The sequence below is a fragment of the Mytilus galloprovincialis genome, chromosome 9 (assembly GCF_965363235.1).
Source record: "Mytilus galloprovincialis chromosome 9, xbMytGall1.hap1.1, whole genome shotgun sequence".
Lineage (NCBI taxonomy): Eukaryota > Metazoa > Mollusca > Bivalvia > Mytilida > Mytilidae > Mytilus > Mytilus galloprovincialis.
The window spans coordinates 8,352,950-8,364,897 of NC_134846.1; the positions used below are offsets into that span (position 1 = coordinate 8,352,950).

The 11,948-nt window shown below is 31.2% G+C and overlaps 1 long non-coding RNA gene across 1 annotated transcript; it reads left to right on the forward strand.

The window, feature by feature from the left end:
* The first annotated feature begins 8,058 nt into the window (after nucleotides 1-8,058).
* On the forward strand, nucleotides 8,059-11,635 carry LOC143044357 (uncharacterized). Its single transcript, XR_012968655.1, has 3 exons — nucleotides 8,059-8,118; nucleotides 10,139-10,226; nucleotides 10,856-11,635. It is a non-coding gene; the product is annotated as an uncharacterized LOC143044357 (long non-coding RNA).
* The last annotated feature ends 313 nt before the right edge of the window (nucleotides 11,636-11,948 follow it).

An 11,948-nucleotide genomic window follows, 5' to 3' on the forward strand; every position in this document is an offset into this window, starting at 1 on the left:
ACGCATGGATCTGTCATTGAAATAAACAAATAGCTGACTATACATGTTAAACACGTGCTCAATACCCATGCTTTTTGTGATTTGTTTACTATAAGGTGACAATCGGTAAAACTCAGCTTCAAAACACGGCATTTAATGAGCAGCATTATTTGTTAAATCATAACAAACAGAGAGAAAAAAAAATTGACGATTTATATGATATACTTGTGAAAATAATGATAAAATCGTGCACAGAGGACTAAGTTTATGATGTATACATGCATTGGTTCAAAAGTTGGACAAACTTTATTTTTCATCACTCACTCGTTTCATATGACTTTAACATTTGAGAAACTTTCATTTGATATTCTTACTTGTCATGCTTTATATGAGTTCTCTAATTTCAGTGCTTTGTGTCCAAGATTTAATATTCGTTGTTTAGTGCCTTGCAGTGATATTTAAAGTTTAGCCACTTGCAAAAGTTGTTATAGAATGTTCATATGTTGTGTTATTTGAACAAATGTCCTATATTATGGTCAGGTAAGAGGTTGAGTGCTCACAGACATGATATTTTTTTATTAATTGTTATTGTTTTTGAACATGTTGAACTAAATTGGATTGTTTAAATCTTCTCATGCTGGGATCTTTATTGGCTGACCTATAAAGGAAGTGTTGTCTCATTATTGAAGGCCAGCCCATCATTGGCCTTTAATTTCTTGCATCCACTTCTTTGAACTCTGGTGGATAAGTCACTCATTTACCATACCACATCTTCTTATTTTTATAACATTCATCATTCAAAGGCAATTACTTTTATCATGTTTATTAATACTGTAATTTAGAAATTATCCAGAGGTTTTTAGTAATGCGATTAATGTGACTGGGTGAGTATCGCAGTATATAGAAGTGGTCTTACCATTTAGACCTTGTTGTATTCTGTTTATCTTGTTTTGTCGCTCATTTCTATTGAAACTGTTTATATTTTTCATTATTTTTCTATATTTCTTGTCCTATAAAACATAAAAAGGGTAAAAACTATTATTAAACATCAGTATTTTCTTTATATACAATAATATTTAATAAGAATGGAATATTTGTGCTATTTCATTTCACAAACTTTTTGTCAGTCATGACTTTCAAAGACTTTCACCCTGGTCAATAGTTTAAAAAACAAACATTCCCATACTTTTTCTTGGTGTTCGTACTAATTTTTCATTGGACAACAAAAACATGATTCAACTATTATTCTATGATTTGTTTTGCTTGACTACGTTAAACTCTGAAATATTGTTTACAGTATAATCTGTATGTGTCTCACTCGTCAAAATTTCAAATTAATATATAAAAAACCAATACGAATGCTATGCATGGCTCAGCTTGATACAAACGTACACTTTAAACCCTGAACAGTTGGAGCAAGTATGGACACAACATTCAATTCAAACTTTTCTGCATTGGTTAGAGGTATAGGTGGAGGTTGAGATCTCACAAACATGTTTAACCCCGCCGCATTTTGCGCCTGTCCCAAGTCAGGAGCCTCTGGCCTTTGTTAGTCTTGTTTTATTTTAATTTTAGTTTCTTGTGTACACTTTGGAAATTAGTATGGCGTTCATTATCACTGAACTAGTATATATTTGTTTAGGGGCCAGCTGAAGGACGCTTCCGGGTGCAGGAATTTCTCGCTACATTGAAGACCTGTTGGTGACCTTCTGCTGTTGTTTTTTTATTTGGTCGGGTTGTTGTCTCTTAGACAAATTCCCCATTTCCATTCTCAATTTTATGGATACAACTCTGAATTGTAAATTTGGATTGTGATTCAATAGTTGATGCAGCATAGGTTTCTGACATTGAATGAATGTGGTCCAAGTACTTAAAAATTTTAAATTGACAATTAACCTCTAAAATGGTCCAATATTCAAAATCTTAATACATGGTTAGATGCAGCATATCAACATGATCAAAGAACCCAAATAATTCATTATTTGATGAAATCAAATAAAATTCATTTTTGGACCCTTTAGATCTCAATGTGGACCAATTTGATAACGGGGCCAAAATATCAAAAATCTAAATGAATGGTTAGATTCAGCATATCAAAGAACCCCATATATTCATTTTTTTTTTAAATCAAACAAAGTAAAATATTGGACCCCAATTTGGACCAACTTGAAATTTTGGCCCATACTAAAAATCTAAGTAAATATTCAGATTCAGCATATTAACATGATTAAAGAACACCAAGAATTTAAATATTATTAAAATCAAAATAAGTTTAATTTTGGACCCTTTGAACCTTAAGATAGACCAATTTAAACAGGACCAAAAAACTAGGAATCTAAATACACAGTTAGATTTGGAATATATATATATATATATATATATATATATATATCAAAGAACCCCAATAATTCAATTTTCTATAAAATCAAACAAAAGTTTAATATTGGCCCCTTTTGGCCCCTAATTCATGTAATTCCTAAACTCTGGACAAAAACTCTGGTCACAAACCCTGTGTTTGAGTTTCATAGATTTCTGTTAACTTATACTAAAAGTAATTATGGGAAAACCAAGTGTCTTCGGACTACGACGACTACATGATAAATAGAGAATGGGAATGGGGAATGTGTCAAAGACCCTCCTTTTTTGGACTATCAATGCATTTGAATGGGGACATGTAATTATCCGCCCCCCCTTTTTGTCCTGGGTTAGGAAACCCCTTTTTAAAATGACTGGATCCGCCCCTGAAGGGTCTATAATTAAGTTTGACAACTTCAGACATACTACTTTCATGACTTTACCAAAAAAAATTAACACATTTCATCCAATTTAATTTCATCCTTTACTTGCTATTTCATCCATAATATTTTAAAGAAAGAAATTTGAAAGGAGTATGATTTTAATTTGCAAGTTATACACTATCCAAACTAGAGACCTAATAGAGTAGATATATACTTGACTATAAATTTAAATCAAACTTGGGGTGACTGGGGACAAAGATTTAAGGGAATAGATGACAGTTTACCTACAATGATCTAGCTTCATGGCAATGGCATACATTACAGACTACATCATGTACATGGTCATTCTTAATTGTGTTTAAACTTTGGGAGTTCATTTTTTTAATGTTTAAAGCTAACAATTTCAACTACATACATTTATCAAGATTTGATTCTACATTTATATATAATTGTGTATGTCACATGTATGTACATGATGTATTTTAATGTAAAGCATCTGAAAACTCATTAGCCGTTTCATATTTATTTCAGTTCTTCAAAAGGCAAATTTATATGAGCCTATGCCTGAAAACAGAGATTTCTTATTAAGGAGAAAGCCCTGCCCCCCTTTTTGGTGTGAAATATTTTGTTGATTAGATAGGGAATCATTGAAGCATGACTGGAGCAAGCATCCCCCTCTGCCCCCCCCCCCCCCCAAATTTTTTTTTTTTTAAATGGAAATTTCTGGATCTGCCCATGTCAACCTTTCACTCAGGTCATTGGTGAAGAGTTGTCACACAAAATAAATGATATCAAATGTTCATATGTATATGTTTTAGCTCGTGTAGGTGAAAGGAGGCAACCATTTGATTTGTAGGACGAAAAGGGTGAATAATCTTGCCTTGTAAAACTTGTGCTATAAATAAAAATTAATACATTTCCATTTAAAAATCCGTCAGCCCAATCTCATCCAGTGAAATAGATTATTATCTGTTTTCGAAATTATATGGAAGTACTTAGTAGTCCAGACGCATTGCAACAATCGGAACAACTCGGGCTATTGTACTGCGTAGCGAGAATGGCCGAGTAGTTACGATTGGCATTGCAAGGCATTTTTTCTAAGGAGACGTGTAGACTCATTTAATTGGGGGAATGGAACCAATAAATTGATAGGATCCGATATGATCTTCCCAGTACGGAGCACCTATTTTTTTTAGGTAATTATTATTAGTGTCGGTGATCATGGTGATCTCACAAGTAAATCAGAGAAAATATTGCATGCAAATTAATAAGCAGAGAAGAGACAATTATCAACTTGTGTATTATTCATTTTCTCGCAGTTATTTACGGTAAATTAACTATATATATATCCCAAAACAGGTGTTCGGTTCTAGTACTATACAATTTAGTAAAACTGCTATATTTTGGGGCCGAAAAGGGGTCTTACTGAACCTACTCCTTTATAAATCTTAAGTAGGCATGCGTGGGTTCCATTTCATGAGACCTACACGGATTTTTTATAAAATAAATTTAAAAATTATAAATACAGTTTTCAATTCTTTCCTGGCATAGATAAAAAAAAATATGAAAATAAATAATCTTTTGAGAAATAATACGATATGGTTTGATTATTTCACTTCATTATAATGATAAATCCTTTAGATCTGAAATGTTTAATTAAAACGAATTTATCATTTTGATCTACCGATAAACTTTAAATTGAAGTGACATGGTCAGCTAAGTAACCTGATTAGTTGCATGGCTGATTACCATCTTACAGGTGACCCAGTAATTTTCCATATGACACTAGCGTGTACCCTCGGGGTGTGTATAACTTATTTTTTGGGGAACATCCTGTCCACGTGTAATACTTAGCATATATTCCAACATTTGACATTAAACAAATTTTCTTTGTAGCATCGGAGGCAATTTCATGTTCAACCACACAGAAAATTTCACAAAAAAAATATGATAAAATCATAAGAAAAAGAATAAGAAATACTAACAAATAAATTTGGCATTAATAAAACGGGGATTCGTGTATTCAAGAGCTTATTTTCAGTGGACAACAACAAATGGAAGTTTTTAACGACCTTGACTGGCTATAATATATATATAGCACTTGCACGGTCGTTCCAGTGGACATATTTCATACCAGATTACTTATTCTTTTTATATATATGACAATTATTGTTCAATCTGATACACGTACCTATAATGTACAGTATTTTGAACAGCTTCAAATATATGGGGTCCGTAGTAATACCGCAAAGGACCTCCTTAGTGCACTAAGAACAAAATTGTGCACTAAGGACCTGATGGAATGATACAACTGTTACAAAGGACATGGCATATAAAAATAGACTTTGTAAAAATTCATAATTTTAAATTTTACAATTATACCTTTTTTAATTAGAAAGTTATCTAATGTGTATTCGACACGTGCCTCAAAAAAGTGATTGTCACCTTTTAAAATAGTGTAATAGGTAGAAATTCACATTCGCTCAACCTTGACCCGTTCATAATCTGCTAGTATACTGTTTAAACATGTATATATGGTATTTCAAATTGTTCTCTATTTTTTTCCCAATTTTTACTTCTAAAGTAATAAAGTATTTTCAACTCTTTTCAGTTTGGGAATTTTTAATCCTTTTAATTTTAAAAAGACAAATAATTGTGAACACTTCACGGAAAAGTGAGGATTTATATTTGGTTGTTACAACGTCCAGTTGCCAATAGTTCATTCATTTTTCTGATGTCAGAGACCATGCCCCACAGCAAGGTTTTATAAGGATAGAACATAGGCAAATGCAAATAGATTCTATTGACTATATCTTTGCTGCTTTGGTCTCTGCATGTATAATGATTCATGATGTTTTATGGGATACTTAACTTCTGTTCTACAAATTTTATATTAAAATATATTCTGATTTTTCATTTTTAATGATATTTTAGTTTCTGTTAATAAGAGGCAGTACAAAAAACATGTTTTAATCATAATTAAGGTGAACCCAGCCCCCCCCCCCCCCTGTCAACGTGACACCCAACCACACCGCTTGAAAATCTTAAAATATTTTTTAATGTTATCTTTACTATATATTGAATAGGGTGACACGTTGTCGCTACATAATAACCAGATAAAATGGATCTTGTTTATACAAAAAATATTTCAAGATTGTGGTTTCTCAAACATATGGGAGTCACAAAATTTTGTTAATAAAGAATGGTTAAAAACTGTCATAAAGCAGAGATTACTAGATCAATATATTCAGAACTGGAATTCCCTCATTCAAAATTCGTCAAAAGGTATAAACTACAAATTTTTTAAGAAAAACTTGGAATTGAAGAATATTTTAATATTTTGGACTTCAAAGACGCTATTGTTTTTTGTCGATTTCAAACGACTAATACTAAGTTGCCGATTTAAACAGGAAGATGGCAAAACGTAATCAGAGAAAACCGCTTTTGCAGTCTATGTAACAATCGACAAATAGGTGACGAATATCATTTTATATTTGAATGCAAATTTTTCAATCAAAAACGAAAAGAGTTTTTAACTGCATATTTTACCAAACGGCAAAATACAGTTAAATTCTCTGAACTTATGTCAAGTGCAAGAAAACCAGTTCTGAAGAAGCTTTGTTTTTTTTTATAGAAAATATAAATACTTGTGTCTGTCGGCCCGTGATGTACTCCTGGCTTGTAACTTTTGTAACCTCTCTCGCTTGTTTTGTACATATTGTAAATATTTATTGTTGTATTTGTTATCTCTGTACCGATGTAATGCATTTGCTTTATGAGAATAAAGATATATATAGAAACTTCTTTAAATATACACAAGTCATAATTACATTGGCCAGAGGGTAACTTGATAATTAGAGGATCAAAGGATTTAATTAAGACAATCCAAGACTGCTACCTCTATATTTTATTATACATATCATTATTAGCCTCACTTAGGGTGATACAGAAATTGCAAAACGGGTAGATACGATCTGTAATCAAATAATTAAACTAATCAAAAGTTTATTTAGAGTAACCATATGCCGGATGAACAAAAAGTTTGCCATTTATTGAAAAACATATGGTTTTATATAACAAGAAAACTTCTCTAGTATTCTAAACATTTATCACGTACCCCCTCCCCAAACCTCCGCTTCAAGCTCTAGATTCGCGCCTGCACATTGTGAATTATATTTCTTACATCAAGATGCTTATTACATTATAAAATAAAATGGTATTCATCTTCAATTGTTGAAATAAAGATGAATTGTTAAAAAAAAAGCATTGACATCAGTTTTAAAGTTATTGTTCATAGGAGACAGTTATGATTTATAGTCTCTTTTTAAAACGTAATATAATTTTACCTCTTGGAGTTTTTCTATATTACTTCTGTAATCGGATTTTGAAGAACCCCACGGACACCACATACACTCATGCATATGTCTTTCATTCAAGGTATAATGATAATATATATGTAAACTCTTGTGTTGTTAACAAGGAAACGAAATCTCAAAAGCATTTTTGTCTCAATTTGTATCTAAAAATAGGGTTCTTTAATTTTAATAAAAGCTTGCATAGCAATTTCCTTAAAAACAAAATATAACAAAGGCAAAGTTTTAAAACACAAAATTCATTTTTTTTTATTTTTCTTTCATAAACTTGAAATTTTACCACGCTAAACCGTTAGGTTTATTCAACAACAACCATTAATTAATCTATAAGTAACGATAAAAAGACAATTGTGTATTGGATTAGGTTGATTGAACATGATGATTAGTGAATTTGCAATAAGCCGTTGGTCACGTGCCAAGTGGCACGCGTTGATTAAAAAGTCATTTAACTTCAAAATTACAATATCTATTGATACCTAACTTTACAGATATGAGGTATTTAATCATATCCTCCTATATATATCCATATTCTCTGTGATCTTAAAACATCGTTTTAGTGTCCTTATTCTTAATGCAAAAACTTTCTTCTTAGTCAGCGCCATTAAGAATTCCTTTGCGGTATTTCTACACACCGAAATATATGGCCTTACTATTGGTAAAATACTCGAGGTAAAATACCACAGTACTTAGTGTCACTAATAGTCAAAATTTTGTGCCGTGAAAACTGGAAATGAAGTTTAGCGGGACATAGGAAATTACAAAAATATTAGAATTGTTTACTTACATAGTGTAAGCGGGATGCGGGAATCTAAAAAAATAAATAGTAACTATAAAGCGAGATCCGTGAACAGAACCCCCAAATGAGACCCCATTAGTTGTGGCTTATTTTTGGTCTTTTTAGCTAGTTTCCTTCCCCTACATTACTTGTAAGTTGATCGTTTTTGTAAAGCAGCATTCGAGGTCTGACAGTATAATACCAAGAAATGCACAAAATATTGAAAAAGAAGGTTTAGAAAATTTAAATAATGGTATGCACACACACTCCCCTGTCAGCACAGACAATTGTATTTTTGTAAACGCGCCAAACTCATTTCTTCCACAGTGAGACCAGCTTTACAATGTTGATGGTGGTGAAAATCTAGTCCAAATAATTATGACGTCTTGCAAGGCTATTTTATTTCTGGAACGCTTTCCTCTGACGAAGCCGAAATGTGAAACCAAATCAACAAGAAGTCTAATACTTATAATAGAACTGAATATAAAATCGAAATGTAAATGGGGAATGTATCAAAAGACCAAAGAGCAGATAACAGCCAAAGGGCACCAATGGGTCTTCAATGCAACGAGAAAATCCCACAACCCGAGGAGGGGTTCCTAACCAAAGACAAATAGGGGGGGGGGCAACTACATGTCCCCATTCAATACAATACAATACAATCTGCTTTATTTGAAAAACACTCCGTCACATTGACATGTGAAACAATTAAGAGGTAAATTACCAAATACAATCACATACAATTAAAAAAATAAATAAAACAACTTAGAAATAAAATATATGGAAAATTACTTTATATTATAATATTTTAACATTATAATATTTTAGTTAACTTTGAAATGAATTATATATAGACACATTTTTAAGTAATAAGTTAATATTTGTCAATGACAGTTAGTCCTTTCATTTTTGCTTAATTCTGATATTTCACATAGTACTCTGGAATATGCTGATTTCTGATATTTTTTAACTAATAAAGAATTGCATTCAAATAAATAATGGAATTCATTGCCAATTGCAGTTAAACACAGATTGCATGTCCTTTTTTCTTTTGGAATGACTTATTACCATCTTCCCAGCTCTACTGGGATTTTACATTGCAGCGTCTTAGTTTTGAAATATATTTACGTTCGAATGGTGTTAATTTTAAAATTCAAATGCATTGATCGTCCAATAAAGAACAATGAAGAAAGGGGGTTCCAACATGTCCAACCCTCAGACCCTCCTGGATCCCTGCCTGTGAGGCATGCTTTATCTTGCCATTAAACAAAAATGTATACTAGTTGAGTGATAATGGACGTCATATTAAACTCTTCGATATAAAAAGAGAAACTAAAATAAAAATCATACAAAGGTCACAAAGGCCTCCTGAAATTACAATTATATAAATCATCTCACATCTTTGCGCATTTCTTGAAATTGGTCATATTAATAAATGCATGCAATATTTTCAGAAAATTTCAATATATAGGCTTTTTTAAAAAAGTCAATCCTGTGCATGATTTATCAATGATTATACTTGCACAATTAACGCATGTTGTTCTCAAATCTAAGAGGTGTCTATGCTATTTATGACAATTTTCATGGTTCAGTGGTTATAGTTAAGTTTTTGTGTTTTGGTCTGTTTTTCTCATACTTTATGCAATAGGTCTACTATATTTGTTGTATGAAATGATTGTAAGGTGTACATGTCTAGTGGGATGATGTCATCTGACCTTGACCTCATTTTCATGGTTCAGTGGTCAAAGTTAAGTTTTTGAGTTTTGGTCTTTATCTATTAAATACTATAAGCCATATGTCAACTGTATTTGGTGTATAGAAATATTTTATGATCTATATGTCAGCATGGTCAGTGGCGCAGGTTTTATTTGACCTTGATCTCATTTTCACGGTTCATTGATCAGTGTTTTTGTGATTTGGTCTATTTTTCTTAAACTATAAGTAATAGGTCAACTATAATTGTTGCATTGAAGCATTGTTAGCTGTATATGTCTGCCTGGCATGGTTCATCTGACATTGACCTCATTCTCATGGTTCATTAGTCTTTATTTATTTATCTTGGTTAATGTTAAGTTTATGTGACAGTTGTGATAAAGCTTTATACTTAGGACTATCAACATATTATCAATGATTAGTAAAAGAAGGCGAGACATTTCAGCGTGTGCACTCTTCTTATTAAACACACATTAATATACATCATGTACATTAAACAGCAAAAAAAAATATTGATGCAAGATGCCATTCAATAATAACTTTTACTCTTTTATGTATAGGACAAGAACTATAGAAGATACAGAGAAATTATAAACAGCAGAAATGATAGGCAATTTAAAATTTGCAGAAGCAAACTAAACCTAAATGGTAAGGCCACTTTTATTTTTTTTTTAAAGTTGTTGAACTTGAAAGATGATAATCATGATTACTATAAAAATTAAAAGATGTGGTATATTAAATATGAAAACTATCATCGCTTTAAGAAAGCAATTGTAGGCCTGTGACGACCTTCAATAATGAGAAAATCCATACCCTATAGTCAAAGTAGGCAGCTATAAAAGACCCAAAGATGAAAAATTGAAACAATCCAAACTGTCCAAACTGTAAAACTAATTGCCTAGTTTATTACAAAATAAATTACAACAAATAAATATAACCGGTATGAAACAACAACAACAACAACCACTAAATTTTAGTGTCAGACTAAACTTACAAAAACTACAGGCTCTGAACTTTGGACAGGCACAATAGGAATATGGCAACCTATGATGTAAATTTCCTGCAAACACAGACTGGACTAATGTAAATCAACTAATTTTTCGTGAATACTTTATTTTGCGTTTTATACTTTCTAGTCTACATCACAGCTAATTATTTTTCCCAAGGTTCAAGTTTACTTAATGAATTTTAATAAAGAAAGATACATATGAAAAACATTTATTGCTGTTTCTCTCTCCATTTATAACATTTTATTTGTTTATTTTGTGTATTTATAGGTGATCAGACATCTTGGTTTTCATGATCAATAGGTCATTACTGAAGAGGAAACTTAAAGTTGAAATTTATTTACAAAGTGCATAATTGGATTAATTTGAACTGGAATGTGTGCTTTCCTGCAAAAAAGAAACAGGAAATTTCATCATTATCACATGATAATGCCCATAAACAAAATGGAGTTCTATCATAGATACACAAAAACACTATTGCATAAAAGCAACAACATATTATATACTGATATATATTATTCGAAAGAAAGGAGAATGCAGAACAAATACTATTTTGTTGTTGAAAAAAGGAACACCAGTTTTATCCACTCATTTACATCGCTCCCTCATATCAAATATACGGAAGAAGATCATTGAAGAACAATTTGCAAAAATGTTTTCTCTTAGAATTGAAGGAAAATGTTAAGTGAATGGAATAATGTATTCACTGAATTCTTACGTAGTGGATTGAATAACTGTACACAAGCTGAAACAGAAGACAATTTTAATTTAAAATAACACGAAAAGTGTATATTTTATTATTTAATCTGCAAATATATAAACAAATTCTTTAGAACACCACAAATGGTATGACATTCAAATTGGTTGCTTATTACATGTATTAATGTATTGCATTGAAACAATTACAAAGAAAACAGAATCATTTGCTACAAATTTTTTTTATAAATCATAGTTAAATTTTATAAAAAGTATGAACAATACCTAGATCTAAACAGTCAGACTTTATCAATTTTCAATGTCATTAAAATGTTGAGTCAAACATTTATGAAAGTTTTGAATATCATTTGCATCAACTATACAGTCTTGTAATAATTATATTCATACTGTTTGTATCACATGGTATAGAGAAGAAATGTTTAACAAGAACAAATAAGGGAAATTTGATGTTCAGAAATTTCCTTAGAGGAAATTTGAAGAACAATGATTTCCTTAGAGGAAATTTGTTGTCTTGAAGGAAATCTTTTTCCCTTGAATAAACAATTTCCCTTGAGGAAAAAACAATTTCCCTTTGAGGAAAAATCTTTTTCCTTTAGGGAAATTTGATTTCCCTTGAGGAAAACAACTATTCCTCTAAGGAAATTGT